Source organism: Lates calcarifer, linkage group LG19 (assembly GCF_001640805.2).
Source record: "Lates calcarifer isolate ASB-BC8 linkage group LG19, TLL_Latcal_v3, whole genome shotgun sequence".
Lineage (NCBI taxonomy): Eukaryota > Metazoa > Chordata > Actinopteri > Centropomidae > Lates > Lates calcarifer.
This window is the reverse complement of record NC_066851.1, coordinates 4598163-4614256: the sequence shown is the minus strand read 5'-3', so window position 1 is coordinate 4614256 and position 16094 is coordinate 4598163. Positions and strand designations below refer to the sequence as shown.

The following is a 16094-nucleotide window of genomic DNA, read 5'->3' as shown; positions in this document are numbered from 1 at the left end:
TAATTTAGTGTTGCACTTTAATAAAGTTGGGGAGCTCACAAGAGATTACTCTAAAATAACAGTTAAAGTTGAAGCAGCAGAAGTTGGGACATCCTGATGTTTAGAACCTATTATTGATTAAACTCCAAAAACTCTTCCCATAATGCAACCATATTTTTAGGCCATTCTGCCCATGTTTTTCAAACTTGAAAACTTTCTGTTACAGAATAACATTCATCTCTTCGCTGACCCCCAGAGGTTTAACTTCTCACCTTGCTGCAGTGATGTAGAAGTGGACCCCAAGGTGTGTCAGTATACCATGACATCAATGAGCACAATTGATCAAAACAAACTTGGAACTTTCATACAAAGATGGCTTCTTTTCACCTTTTTATCTGTTGCTGAGGTGCAGCTGTGCCTACCTCAGGTGGCAGCAATACATTTTATCACTTTCACCTTGCTCAGTAAAACTGTCTTGTGTGTATTTGAAAATGTACAGACAAACGAAAGAAATGCTGCTGGTGAGACTAGAGAGGAACTTAAATTGATTACCCACTATCCCTTTTGCTTTCACTCCCCCTATCAGTTACCCTGCATCTGAGGCAACTTTGTGCACACTGATGACTCTTCAGCATTGCTGGTGGATGACAGTCTGACTGCACCGACTGGGATTGGCGCTTGACTAAGATCAGCGGGTGCCTTGTTTGCAAGGAGTAGTTGACGCCACAGGGCCTTGCCACATGTAGCGCCATGCAGAAAAGAGCATGCAGGCGAAAAATTGTTCCCCTAAAATGAGCCGCATGATAGATGGGAGAGGCACAGTGAGTGACACATTTTTTGTTTTGCCAGTATGCTGAGTCTCTGTCAATGAGACAGCTATTGTTGCTAGCAAAAGAAGAAGCAATTTATTCAAGCGGAAGAATGGAACGACAGTTTCTGGGATAATTTTCTTTTCAGTGAAGCTGAATCATGCGGACAAAGCGGGTCCAGCAGGGTACTGTTCACTGATTATCTACTGGTACGTTCACAGGATTGTTTCATGGAGAAGAGCTCAATACTATATGGTGCTTGAGGCTGTTTAAAAAAATCTGATCAAATGGATCCTGAGAATGATCAAACATTTATTCGAAATGAGTCATATGATGGAAGCTCTCAACCACACCAACCATATCCTTAAAAAAAAATCTTTTTTTTTTCCAAGTTAGAAAGAAAATGACCGTTTTCTTGCTTGCTTCTCTAATTTCTAATCTGATATTTCCTTTCCTCTCATGCAGGTGTTTGTGTAACAGCTAGACCACCACACCTCAGTCCAGTCATTCTCAATGAATAGTTTCTGGTCTTTGTATGAGTCTCAAAAATTGTACGTTACTGTGTCATTATCATTTCCCAAATCCATCTCTGTTGATACTACTTCTTTACTGATTTCTCCACTGGTTGGCAAATGATTGTAATAAATATTGGTGCACACAAAGTATGGGAGTCCTGCCATTGTTGACACCACTGAGAAGCTAAATGATAATCTGCAGTACTTGTTTTTAATTCAGAGAGAGACAGGAGAAGGAAAGTGAGAGGAGCTACAGGAGAGTACCCTAACTCTAATTACATACAGCCCTTTGTAAAATTAGCATTTAAAATTTACTAAAGTGGAGAGTGGAAGAGTCGAGGGACTGCTATATGACATGCTAGTTGACATTCACATTAATGACAGAGGCGGTTAAACTTAGAAGCCAATAGCAGCTGTGTGAGCTGTGATTACACCTGTAATGATAGGGAGGCAGGCTCTAAGATGATATAATGTTTTTAGAAACTTTTTAGAATCAATGTAAAGAATAGTTACAAAAATGGTTATTTCTGTTTAAAAATCATGAGAGACCATTCGGTTATTACCCTCTGCACATTTGATAAGAGTCCTCCTACTGCTGCTGTGATCTGACATAATCTTTAGAGGGTGTGGGCCAGTGAGCCCAGTCCCAGAACACACATGCAGCATGCTCTCATGCTCACCCTGAATGACAGGCTCACAGAGAGGGCGGTAAAGAGATAGACAGGGACAGTAAACTTTATGGATTTCTTTGATGGTCCCCCAGCCCACTGGTGCGAAATATTTTCAGCTGATTTCCATGGACAAATTAAACTGTGGTGGGCGAATGAACAGGTATGGGAGGGGCAGAGAAATGGAAGATTGTCTACTTGTTATTTGAGCACAGATGGTATAAAAATAAAAATAACAAAATGCTAAAATGGGTCTCTAAATATACTTTGGTTGCTGTTATACCTGGACAACCCGCCAAAGTAAAGTCTATATGTGGTAAACACTGTGTAAAACACTCGGTAAACATATATTATTCATGGTTCTGGGCACAGATAAAAATGCACAATATGCAGGCAGCAGCTAAAAGAAATGGAAATAAAGGTGCAGTTTTGTATTACTGTGAATGCCTGTCACAGCCATCCATTCACCATTATTGCAAAACAGAGAATGCAACTAACTGATAGCCAAAGGGAGTCATTTGGAAATGTGGACAGATGATTACTGCAAAATGGGTTATCTTTATGTCCCTTTGCATTACATCAACAACAAGTAGGAGGTGACTGAGCAGGTTCTTTGCACATCTTAGTGAAACAGTGCATTGCACAAAACAGCAAATAATCTCAGACCATCATGTACATCCTGCATAAATACAGTCTAGGTGACTTTTAAACTGAGTGACCAATCAGGTTTGGAGAGTTACATAAATGAGTTGGATTTGGTCGGGGCAGGTACAGGACTGTTTGCCAGTGCATTGCATTAGCCTGACAAAACTAACAGGTTTTGGGTCAGGTTTGGGTCAGGTCTTGTCCAGTTAAGTTATGAGTATAGCCTGGGTTCAGGTCTCAGTTTCAGGCTTGTGCAGAAGTTCAAACCAGCAGTGAAACAAAAAGTCATGGTCACCTCTCAGTCCACTCCAGCTGAGAAGTGACCTTTAAGAAGTGCACCACACTGCACTGATGAGCACTTAGCACCAGAGATTCTGCAAAAACATCACAGCAAGAATGTCAGACAGCAGATACTGACCTTCTGTGGCCACATGTGAGTACTATAAAATACCGGTGAGAACTCCACTGTTAAGTTATTGCATTAAAAGAACAGTCCAGACTCCATGTTAATATTCATAAGATAACTATTTGTTTACAGTTAGTTAACATTATCTCCACCATCAGTGTGTGAGAAGCCCTGTCTTTGTGCCTCCATTCAGCACCCACTTTATACAAGCTACAAATTGAGGCTTTGTTGCTACTGTTGACATCTAAAGGATAGCCTACTGTGGGATTATTCAGGCTCAATGCCTGAGGTTGTGTGGCTTTTTTTTTCCTGTGTTCGCTTCACCAGCAAAAAGGAAAAACATAATACTGAGATATTGTTTTTTTTCTGGCACACATGGTCTGTTGGGAGCAAAACTCAACATCTCAATTCACAATAACAATTCACACCCATCACTGCATACTGTGCATACAGGCTGAGATGGATCACAACCGCTGCTTTATCAAATGGGATTAGGAGGGTTACAGTGGGCACTCACTATCACACATTCGGCTCTGGCAACAAATGGGTTCTGCTGTGAGTGGAATTTTTTACAGTATCAGTGAAACCTGCTGTTTTGTGTTGGAATTTGCAGATGCACAAAATGATCATCAGAGGCCCACGGCGCTACATTTTTAAGCTCTCACCTAATTTTCCTATTTTTGGCAGTTTTCCCTGCAACCCAGCATATGCTTGCCAGCAGCTTATTACAAATTACTAATTACTGCACAATTACACCACTTCATGTAATCATGCGGAACACGAACCATGCAGTGCAACACATCTTAGTTACTGTTAAAGGGAAGGATGCCAACTAAATGACTGTTTTTATACTATAGCAACAATATGGACTAATATCTGACTGGGATCTGTATAATCTTAGACGTTTGTTGACACAAATTGGTATTATATCTGCTTAGAAATATGACTCAATGAAATATAATTTACCAGGGCAAAACAATAATTCACATATTCCACAAAAAAAGGCTCAGCACTGCAAGAACTTCTTGCTTTTTAACTGTGATCATCTGATTAATTTATTCACTTTACTGAGTGAATAAATAAATGGAAGTGATAAGTGCTGTGATAATTGAGTAAACGATTTTTCTAGATGTGTTATTCTGAAAGTGGAAAAAAGTAACACCAATACTGAATCGGCTCCTCCTCCTCCTTTGTTGCTGTGACCTTCCTGCTGCTTAACAGCCAAAACTCAGCACATTGCTCATGGCCACAATCACATCAAATTAAAAAAAAAAAAAAAAAAAAGATACAAGGACCAGCCAGCCAGAGATAAACAGTACGTCTTGGCCACACAAGCTATGTGGACGTCTCCAAGAACTCCAAGTATTTTAGTTTATATATGTGCAGCAGCACAATGTGTGATATGTTTTATATGTATTAATAAATACACTGTTCACTAATCACATCACTGGTCTCAATGCTGTGAAACAGCTGAGTGTATCACAGTGAAGCATGACAATAATAGCTCAACACAGACAGAGAGCTTCTCCAGGAAACTGTATTGGAGCCAACGACAGATGGTGGTTTTTTCAGTTAATTAATGACAATAGAAATAAATAATAAAACCAAGTATGATTTGTTGAAGCCGTTTATATGACAGCATCAATCCAAGTTCTATTTCAGCCTTCAATTCTACTGTATCTCCTGTCATAAATTGTGACATGATACTATAATTGATGAAAAATTGCCTCTAAGAAAACGACAGTAGCTGTCCCAAATCCATACTACATACTAATTCCATACAGTATATGTTATATACTAAACATTGTAGTAACTGTTTTATTGTTTAGTGTACAAAAGCACCAACATGCTTTACCATTTTATACCAGTGAAAATGTAAACTGCAACTTTGAAATGGAGGTGTTTTACCACCATCACCTACAATTTCTTTTTTTTAATTATGGGAGAATAGTGTCCATCAACAGCACACTCAAAATCAGCAATATTTAGCAGCTATCAGCTGTGAGTATATGTAATTAATGAGTTTACATCATTTTCTTGTCTGAGCACAATACAATACAATAAACTAGTAGTAAACTGCTAGTATGGATTTAAGACACAGTGAAAGTCTCATTTGAATGAGACTCGCACTGTTACATGTTGGACATGAAATTACAAACAGACATGTACATCGAATTGAAGGTCAAGAAAATATATGTGCTGCTCGTGCTGTTCATAGAAGTGTCCAATCACACTATCAGCTCAGTAAGATTTAAAACTAACTAAATGTAAATTCAGTAAATTCAAGGTCCGAAGATTGCTTTTGATACTTTATTTTGATGTGAAGTAAATGTAAAAATGGGTCAGAGTGGTGTCCGACAAATGTGTTTGGCAACAAATATCCAAAGGCTTGATCTTGTTGTGAGCATGAAAGAGTTAAGAGATGTGCAGTATGAGTTTTATTTTTGCATGAAAGCTACAGTTTGTCCTCTTAATAAATTTCATGACAATTAATGCAGCGGTTGTTAAGATATTTGGAAAAATCTGTATCAAGTCATTTTTGTCAAGATATTTCTCTTCCCTAAAGTGATGTATGTAACAGCCAACTATCCCATCTAAGTCTAAATACCTCATTTGTGGAATGTATTAAGGTGTTAGTGTGTACACAAAGGGTTACACACACAGGGCAGGAATGCAACTTTAAACCCAACCTTAAACTACAAACTACAAACTGAATTGGTGTGTGTGTGTGTGTGTGTGTGTGTGTGTGTAACTACAGAGACTTATATGGTGAAAAATATTTCACAGTAACATAATAAACAAGCAAAAGAAAAGGTTGATGTTCAAAAGCAGAGCCAAGGGAATAATGTGTGCATACTGCAGGCTCGTGCTGACTAAGAGATGTAAACTGGCTGCTGTGAGACAAGGACAGTGCTTTGCAAAGAACCCATCAACAGAGCAATCATCGGGGAGGACCCGAAAGGAGCACAGTGAGATTAAAAGACCTGCTATCAATTTATCAAAGATGCTGCTGAGAGGGAACTTCAACTTTAAAGCAGAATTGGGACATTTTCTGCCTAATGACTGCAATTTATAACAGAGCATGTACAACTCTGAGACTGAAATCTTGAGAGCCAATTATAATGAGCACTTAAAGTTGTACCCTTGTGAATTTCACTTGTTGACGGTACAAGCAATTCTGCACCGAAATATGTTAATATCTCCAGAGAATTCCAGTCAAAAGAACTACAAAAATCGATACCTTAGTGCTCAAAGACATGGCACAGGATATGTCAAAGGGGGTTTAAGGTGGATTTGAAAAGGATAAAATCAACCCGAGGTAGGAGGCTAACGTGAAAAGAATCATGTTGCTTTTCCAGAACAGTCAGGCCTTGACTTGTCTCCAGTCTGCCCGACAGCTTTGTCATTGCAAGACAGGCAGAATATCTCATTTCTCGTCTACCTTTTTCATTTCCCGCTGCAACAACCCTTGCAGCAGAATATAGACAGTCGCCTATGTGTAGTGGCAATTGAGCTTTTGGACCCAGTTTGGGTGACTCTCACTGTCTTAACATAAAATTTCATAAATATTAAGCAGGACTGATCTCTTTTTGACCAGAGAACCTTCATCTAGACAGTTTTCCTTCTGTTTGCCAATGGTGGTGACTCATTGCCTCCATCTTGTCGTGTCCCCCCCCCAACTATTTCTTTATTTTGCTCAGGGGTTTAGGAAGATAAGCCTTTCCAACCCCTCTCTAAATTACAGCTTCTTCACAGAGGCGACATCCCCAGCAGAGCCTGAATGTTATCAGTCCACAGCGGCACAAGGAGCTCTCTATTTTAGATCTCTGGAGCTAAACAGTTTTTTGTTGCTAACCTTGGGGCCCACCGCACATCAGCGAGTAAGAGGAGCAGGCCTAACGGAGCTGCTGTCATGCTCTCTGTGATAACTTCAGCAATGGCTGTGTGTTCTCACACCACAGTGGGGGAAAAGTGTGGGGTGGTACTGTGAGAGAATTTGTGTGAGTTTATGTTTGGAGAATGTGCTGTGTTGCACTGCAGTAATATTATTGCAAGACATTAAACTACTGTGAGTATGGATGTGTAGATGTGTAAGCCTGTAAATGTGTGTTTGTGACACAAATGACTGCAGTGTGTGAAGTAATTGACTTATATCAAGTATTCCCACATGTGGGTGGTCTGCCCATGTATACTGATGGCCACCCAGTTTATTGCAACCCAAAGGCACATAAAGACAGTTCAGTGTCATCTACAGTAGATTGCTCTGTGCCTGTGCAGCAGTGGATATGTACATTACTCCATGAACATAATTATGTGTTGATTCAAACAAGGGATACATTGTAATATATATAATGTTTTATGCCATATGTAATGTTGACATACCATTGTGTTGCATACTCAGTACATGTTAGAATATAAGAAAACAGCCTATAGTTTTACAGTAGACACTATTGTTATACTATTTGTTATTTTGTCATCTGGGGCTCTTTATCTTACTTTGTGCAATTAGCTTTCATGTGCACAGGCTGCTCTCACACTGAATTTTCCCTGTGGTATTAACAATGTACTCTATTTTAAACTGGGATAAATTAAAGCTATAATCAATATGTTTATAATAATAATGTACAAATGGCCACGTGAAAACAATGAGTCAGTAAGAACTTACAGAGAATTTTCACCTGAATCTGCAGCTCGTGCTCCTGCCAGCACCAAACAGCACAATGACTCAGTTACACAGTAGAAGGGTGAACATAGTGGAGAATTCAGAAGCTGGAGAGTCAGATATTTATTTGAGGAGTTAACGAAAATAAAAACAGAGACAGAGGTGGCCACAAACACAACTCTAAATAAATGATAATGTTACTGCTGGATCTGTAGATATGCAACTGTTCGTTAACAAGTTTGAAAGGTGACGTGTTGTGGCCATAACTTATTTCTACACCAAAATGGGTCGCCAAAAAATCTGTTCTAAGAGGTTTAAGTTGAAAATGAGGTGTCTGCTTCACATTGAGATGTAGTCATTGAATCTGTTGAAATGATTTAACCTAGACATCTAAAACTCTTGCCCCTCTCCTAAAACAGCCAATCATCTGCCAAACTAGAAAACATACTGAGCCAATTGTGTTGTTGAACTGACACATGCAGTCATTTGAGTTTTATGTTTTGGGGCAAAGTCACAAAACCTAAATCAGGTTTGACTTGTGATTCTATGCATGCAGTTTTTATGTCCCATGACCATTTAAAGCAAAGTGGCTCTCTCTCTGCATTCATGTAGATCAGAGTCTAGTGTTGTTAGCCTAAAATAACTGCCCAAGGGTGTTGCTAAATGGGCTGCTGAGTGGCGACACTTGCCCAGAAGGACTTTGACATTACTGACCACACCCATCAATGATGCTGCAGTGAAATACTGCTTTTCAGCCTGGTGTTAAGTTAGTCTTTCACTTTAAGCCAATCACGGACAAGAAATCCTGATAGTGGATGAAATTGTAACAGCTACTGATCTTGCCCATCAGCCAATCTATTTCCATAACAAAATGCAAGTGGACCTTGCCAGTGGAATTATTTTGTCAAGCTGTGGAACTGTTTGAGGGTCAGGTCTGTTTTTCCATAGAAAAGCAGCTAGGAGAGGAGAGGGATGAACATTTTTGAGAAATCCAACAACACAACCACTACTGTAACTACCAAAATCTGTGTCATGTATCAGAACTAATCACTGCTACTTAGCATGTTGGCAGACACTGACATGAAGACATGTCACCTCTCTCCTTTGAGACTGTGATCCATGAGCCTAAGAGCTGTAAATTACTGTAACAGGCGAGGGTACATTACACAACAAGTCTGTTGACAGAGGGCCAGGTTAAAACTGACTAGTGTGTGTGATCTGGAGAGCAGTGGACTATGGGAAATGCTAGGCACATGACAGTATAATGTATTTATGAACCTCACATTTTATTTAACATTATTTATTGAAAACAACACTTACTGTATTTATCCATTCCAGGAAAATAATGAAATATTCAGCCATATTGTACAATCTTTGTAAACAGAATAGTCAAATAGAATTTCAGTGACATGTATTTGTCATATTTCCCTATGAAGTGTATCCTTGTCCTGTGTAAGACACTTAAAGTCACTTCCCTTTGTCAGCTGTACTGAAAGCCTAGAGCCTGATGCTTTTAAAATGTAAAAGTTTGTTGAAATACAGTAGGGCTGAGTGGGCTGGAACTGCTGACTATGATGAATGAACTTGCCATTAAATGACAGGGGGCCACTGTATTCAAAAGTGCAGCAACAACAACAACAACAGAGAATTCGTGTGGGAGAGGAGAACAGGGTCACAGCAAAATTAGAATGCCAGCTCAGTGCTCACAAGCCTATTGAAGTTAGAAATCAAACAAAGGAAAGAACATGAAGCATAAACGGGCAAATAAGATGAATTTAGCCTTTGTAATCTGACTCACAGTATAATTTTTGTTAATGTATTTGAAGTGCTTATTTGTCATAGTAACAAGAGTTTGAGTCATGCCTCAGACACACTGTCGGCAGTACTGGTCCCATAATTATTGCACCAGAAAATGTCTTCTCATTGACTCCAGCCGTTCTCAAGTTTCACATCCGTAGCTGCTTCTGTCTGTGTCCCCACGTTCATATTGGTCAGTCAGCAGTGACATCTTAATGTTCCGACTAGTGTTTCACAAAGGAAGGGAGCCGTCGCCTATGTAAACTCCCAGAGGTTCTCTCTAAAGCTTCACAACGGCCCTGCCCTCAGAGTCTGCAGCTTGCTTTGATATACTCTGGAGTCAAGTGCCTCCTGCTAGGACTACCAGGAAAAGCCACATCACAGCACAGTTGAAGCAGGATACAGCAGAGGCAGGTGAACTAACACCAGCCAGAAGGCTCCTTTGTAAAGTGCAGTGCTGCTACACAAAAGCAAAGGACAGTGTGTGTATTCCTCACTTATTTCATTCACTTTTGCAGTCTCAGTCTTATAACTATGAATGCATAAGTTTGGTCAGCTACTTTTAAATTATAAAAGCTTATGTGCATCTTGATCTCAATTAGCTGAAAGGAAATATGAATGTAAAAGATTTCACAATCTCAGTAGGATGTCAACATTTTAAGTTAATTCTTGGGTAAACTGATGTAGTAACATGGGTTATTATCAGTCTGTAATGCTGTGTTTTTAACTTTTTACCACCCACTGTTCCAGAGTAGGGATTTCTGGCACACCTTAACCTACTTACAAGGTGCATGGAGAATAGAAATTGTCTTAAAGGGACAAGAGTTGAGCCACTCTTGCAGTATAAAGTCACTCGCTGTAATCCCTTAAGACAGAAGCAGAAATTAACTTTCCATTGCCAAATCAATGGACAGTTACAGAATTGTGGACATGTATCAGTAGATTAGTCCCCTGTTTTTTGTGTTTATCTTCAAACAGAATGTGCTAATGTAAAAATAACTCAGACACAACGCTGATGTTTAGCATAATGTTATCCATGTTCAGCATTTTAGCTAGCATGTTAGCATGCCGACATTTGCTTAATTACAACTAGTGGTAATTCCCAAAGTCAAGTCCCAAGACTTCATATGGCCACTATATCTATACCTATGTTATGGCAAACCACCCAATAGTTGCATAGATAGATATAAATGGATATTTAATTCAGGACCAACAGACAGACCACTATTGCCTTAAAATCTCCATGTCCAAATTCGTCACAAGGGTTAAACAATCAAAAGAAATAAATAAAAAAGTAATTTGGGTGGCACTGCCAAACCCAAACTATGTAACTATGTTAGAGTGTTAACCTCAAGGTGCAGCAAACTTAAATATGATTTCATGGTCATGTTTACCACCAGTGTTGTGAGCAGCTGGTTCAGCATAATAGGATTTACTGTACAGTGGCCCTTGAGGACAAAGCACAGACATTAAGGGAAATGTGCTCTAAATCCAGAAATGGAACAAATACCAAAATACATACAATTGTATTACCATGCAATAGTAAGTCAACTGACAAAAAAAGATCCTAAATTGATAGTTATACATTGCCTGTCTAATGAAAGTTAAGTAGGATCTAAAAACAAACGGAATGGAATGGAAAACTGCACCAGTGTATGAGTAATTAAAAATTATGTTTTCATATATTGTGCACCTTCAAAGAATACTGTTCAATTTTAATGAAAAAAACTTTACTATTACTAAATATAGCATCCTCTTTTGTTAACTTCAGATCCCAAATGACATCTGAGCAACGGGCATGAATATATTCTGGGGGTATATGTTATGTTTTTCTGTACTGATTTAAAGAAAAATGGGGAAAAGAATTCCCTTGAGCTACAATGATTCTCAATGATTTAACAAAACCATCCTTAACATGAAGTCCAATCCTCCAAAGCTCGGAGCTCCACCCAAGCAGCTGATTTCTCTAAATGCTGCCTGAAGTGTCAGCTTCACTCTGCACATATGCTGTACTCTAGCAGCTGGGCCGTAGTCACCGGGTATGAATGTGAACAAAAGACCAACTCAATGACAACAGGAGCGATGATTAAATTCATTAGGGAAATGTCTCCCTCCAATGCACAGCAATTTGAGGTGAAGAAGCACATGAAAATGCCCTGCAGCTGCGCTCCATTCCCAAGAAGTGTTATACTGTATATTCATTATGTTACAACAGATCAAACGCATCTGACTGCCTGCATGTTGGCTCCTCCTAGCTTCTGTTTTGGATTTATTTGTTTATTTGTCATGTGTTGTGTTTCAGTGTCATTCTGCTGCTGAAGGTGAGTGAATGAAGCCTTAAGGGAGGTTTTTTCTGGAAAGGAACCAATCTCTTGTTCTCTTCGTACAGCAGACGTAGAGATGAGAGCTTTGTGGAGACACCACCGAGGGTTTAAGGCTAAATCCCAAGTTATTTTCCACTTACATTTTGAACTTCAATTTCCTTCCATCCAAGCTATTCCTCATGAAGCAGAACCGAACAGGAATTGATCCCCTTCCAATTTCTGTGTGGAGTTTAATAAAATAGTCATCCCATTCCCATTCCTCCCACTGCTCTCTCACAATTTCCCTTGCAAAACAACAACTTTCTAACATTCTCTGGGAGCTTTCTGTGCATGTCGAGCTTCTCCCCAAGGTAAAACTGGCCTACTTCTGAGTGCATCCTCAGCATCCATCTGCCGTACCCGTAAATTGCGTTTGCCTGCGATTGCAGGTTATCTCATCTGTCAAAGCAGGTCTATCAATTTCACTGAGGAGTCTCGACAGAAGGCATTAACCCTACAGCATCACTCTGGCATCAAGAATTGACAGACAATAACTGCGAGTGATATCAACATATCAGATGAGGTGTGTTGACAGTTCTGCTGTGACTGTTAGCGATGACAGACTAAAGACCTGAATAACAATAAATACAAATGGAATTAAACTGATTTAAACAGCTCCTGCTCATGTTGTTCTCTGGCTCGAATAGCATGATTGTGTAGCTGAAAGGGATAATTAAGCCTTGTTAGCAGGCCCCAAAACCACTGGATCCTGCATTTCCCATGATGCAACTCAAAACATCTGTCATTAGAGACTCTGCAGGGTAAATCTCAATGTCTTTCAAACTCCTTGCGATCTTTTGTAACACCAGTTCTCTGCTAAAACTTTGTGGTCTCCCAGTCCAAGCTGACATAACCCTGATGACATCATCAGAGTTATTTTCTCAGGCTTGTAAATCTCCCTCCAGAGCTACAGATGACATTATACCACTGTTTTCAGACGCTGAGTAGCACCGCTCATGATGAGTAAACTGAACTGGACATGTAAAATCAGAGTGATCCTTTAAATCCTGTTCAACTGTGAAACCTTATTTTCTTACTCAGGATCTTACGATGAGTGATGTACTCCCACATGAACACACTGTGTTCTTTACAACGGTTTTTAGTCACTTTACGTGGGAGATTTCTGTATTTGTGTTTTTGTCTATGCTCTTGTCACTGGATTGAAGTAGGCGGGGCACTGTTAGAGAAATGTAATGTCAAAGGCTTCCACCAATCACAATTTTGTACATTTTTTTTTTCAGAATCTGATGACAATTGGAGGGATGAAATCTGATTAAAACACACTCACACACTGATGGAGAAAATTTGGTGTTTTTGTTTGTTTGTTTGTTTTTTGTTGTTGTTTTTTGTTGGGAGGGAGGACAAGCAAGTTTTTAGGGCCTTTAAAGCTGCTATAGTTGATTTTTTTGGGCCACTTGGGGGCAGCACCAACAACTGACTTAATAAAGTCCAGTATCCCCCCCCCCCAGCTGTGTTTTTACTCTCTATCCATTTCTAAGGGAATATAAATAGCAGCTGTTTAGCTGCCAAATGCTCCACTGTGTTCATCAGTTAGTTGGTAACTGTGTCTGTCTGCTGTTTGGGGCTGAGCAGCTACTGTACAGTGGAAAATTTGCATTTACTAATTCGGCAGACAGAAAATAACATTATGAGAGCGATGAGTGAACCAGAACGGTAAAGTTGCAAGCCAGACAGTTAAACAACAAGCTGAAATGTTTAATGTGTAAAGCTGAGGGGAGCTGCAGATTCAGGTGGATAGTCTTTAGAAGTGTGCACTGAGGTGACTGAAAAGTACTGCAAATAACTGTTATTCATCTGTTAGATTAGATGTTTTCTGTATGTCCAGACACTTTCATTGTAGAGTGAAATAAATGAAAAGTGGCTCTGGCAATAAATAGTAAAGCTTGGATATACTGTAGAGCGCTTGTCGGTGAGTCATTTTGCGTCAGAATGACTCTGTTTTCATGAATAAACCACTGTTGAATCTCTTTACCAAACTACAGAGCTTTGCTGCACGCTCTGTATTCTGAAGACAACTCCAGAGAGAATAACAGAGAATAACAGCCATGCAAATGTCGATTAAAGCCCCATTGTGGGAGAGAAAATGCTCCCTCCTACTGCAGTTTTAGACTTCCCTGCGCTGTCCGTGGTGCTGAACTGTCCTCACTCACTGAGCGCTACTTTCTACCTCCGGACTCGGATTTACTTATTGGCATCCCGCAAGTGCCATGCTACCACTTGTAATCCACAAGAGGGTGGTGATTACAGTGGGTGGTGGCGTTACACTGCTGCCCATGGTGCTTCATGGCGGCCATCGATTCCTTAACCAGACACACACGCGCGCGCGCTCAAACACACACACACACACACACACACACACACACACACACACAAACCTCTATTTTCTCAGGACGTGAAAAGACTGCTAAGTTTAAAAAAAATAATCAGCACATAGGGGACATGTGATATAATCCTCTCTGACACACACACTCGCGTGCGAGCGCGCGCGCGCACACACAGCAGCCCATTCGTGCAACTTAAAGAGAGTTTAATAAACGTCTTAGCCTACTGTAATCACAGGGGAACATTTTGGAAAGAGTAGGCTAATCTCTCCCTCCCTCCCTCCCTCCCCTCCTTTCTCTCTTTCACACGCTCACACATATAAGACAACACACACATTGGCAGACCCACAAAACGCGCACGTTTTTGTACACACTCTGGGATTAGTATGCGTATGGGCACAACTATCCAACCTTTCAGCTCTCTTGATTTTCGCGCAACGCAATAACCTTTCCCACATATAGAACAGTGAAAACCAGAAATGTAAGGGGGGTGGGAAAAAAATAAAATAAAACAACAATAGCAAGCGGGAAGGTCCACTACACAGGTTACTTTCTGTGGATACCTGTAATTATCCAGGAGTGTGAGCCACCCCTCAGCCCATTAACACACTGCCTTACGTTAAAGGTAATTCAAATCCAGAGCGTGTCAAACGTTAGTGTTAAACCTCAGAGACAGCACTTAAATCGAATTTGGTGCGTTAGAATTTGCTGCAAAGCCACTGGAAGGTGAACTGTAACCTAAAGAACCAGCACGTCAGGATGAAAAAGCAACACAATAAACTACAAACTGCAAATCTAAGCTCTGAGGAGTGCACGGCAGTCACAACTCTTGCATGTACCAGGCAGTTGAGGTTATTTCTTACCTTCAAAGACGGACTAGTATCCATTGTGTGTTACCGCAGGCTCTATACGGTGTATTCTGTTTCCCTGGTTCAAGGCTACAGCCGCTCCCTTCCCATTCATCCACTAATTCCAGGAGACGAACTGCAAAACCAGCTGCCTACCCAGCCGCATATCGCTTCTTCTCCTTGACTATTTATTTACTCTTTCTCCCCAGCATCAGATGCTCTGGAAACCTGAGCTTTTTTTTTTGCCGGGAGCCAAGCTGCGACGACGAGCTTCACAGCATATTTGTAGTTCCCCCCCCCCTTCAAGTAAAAATAACTAGCTCGCTGCCGTGTGGGCTCTTCTATATATTTCCAGGCGGGTTTTTCAGAGAGCGCTGCTGCTACATGGCACAAGCGCTTTTCTATCTTCTCCTCGCGGTGCAGCGTAGTTACCTCTCAATGACAACACAACATGTCCTTGTAATTGTTTTCTTCTCTTTAGTTCCTAAACGCTCACCGAAGACAAAAGTTGTTTAAAAAAATGGGTACATCCAAAGGAAAGTTTTATGATTGTTTTCGATTATTCTGGAGTTATCTGTTTGTCCAAGAGCGAGCAGACTGGAGACGCTCGGTGTGAAGACACTGCGCTAGACAGACTGCAAACGGAGCGGCGGATAAACCCTAGGTGGCACAAACTCTGTGAAGTATCACCGAGCCTCGCCGGGAGGAGAGGCAGAGGGGGGCAGAGGCAGGCGGGTCAGCCACAACTATCGCGCCTTCACGCAAACACGACACACCAGCGAGATTGTGGCGGTGATTATGCGTAAAGATCCACTTTGGCACGGTCCGCAGCTCGCACCGTGTCGTCTTGCTGGAGCTTAAGGACCGACCACGGATTAGTGTGCGCTTAGCGTTCACAGCAACAAAGTAGCCTATCAGGGCTGCGGGCAGTCATGGTTTTACAGTGTCTGTCAGTCAGTTGAAAATGAAGTTACCGTTTGCGTCGTTTCCTGCAGGAGTCTGCAGAAGATCTTGTTTGACCTTCAGAAATCACAAGGGTTCACTTCCTTGTTGGATTAT

General features: G+C 40.6%; 1 protein-coding gene across 1 annotated transcript in view; it reads right to left on the bottom strand.

Annotated features, from left to right (window-relative positions):
- The window catches only part of LOC108896174 (leucine-rich repeat and fibronectin type-III domain-containing protein 2), a 125496-nt gene extending 109786 nt beyond the window's left edge, over positions 1–15710 (bottom strand). The window contains exon 1 of the mRNA XM_018695209.2: positions 15051–15710. The gene's annotated coding sequence lies outside the window, so the exon portion shown is untranslated. The remainder of the gene's footprint in view (positions 1–15050) is intronic.
- Positions 15711–16094: the final 384 nt, after the last annotated feature.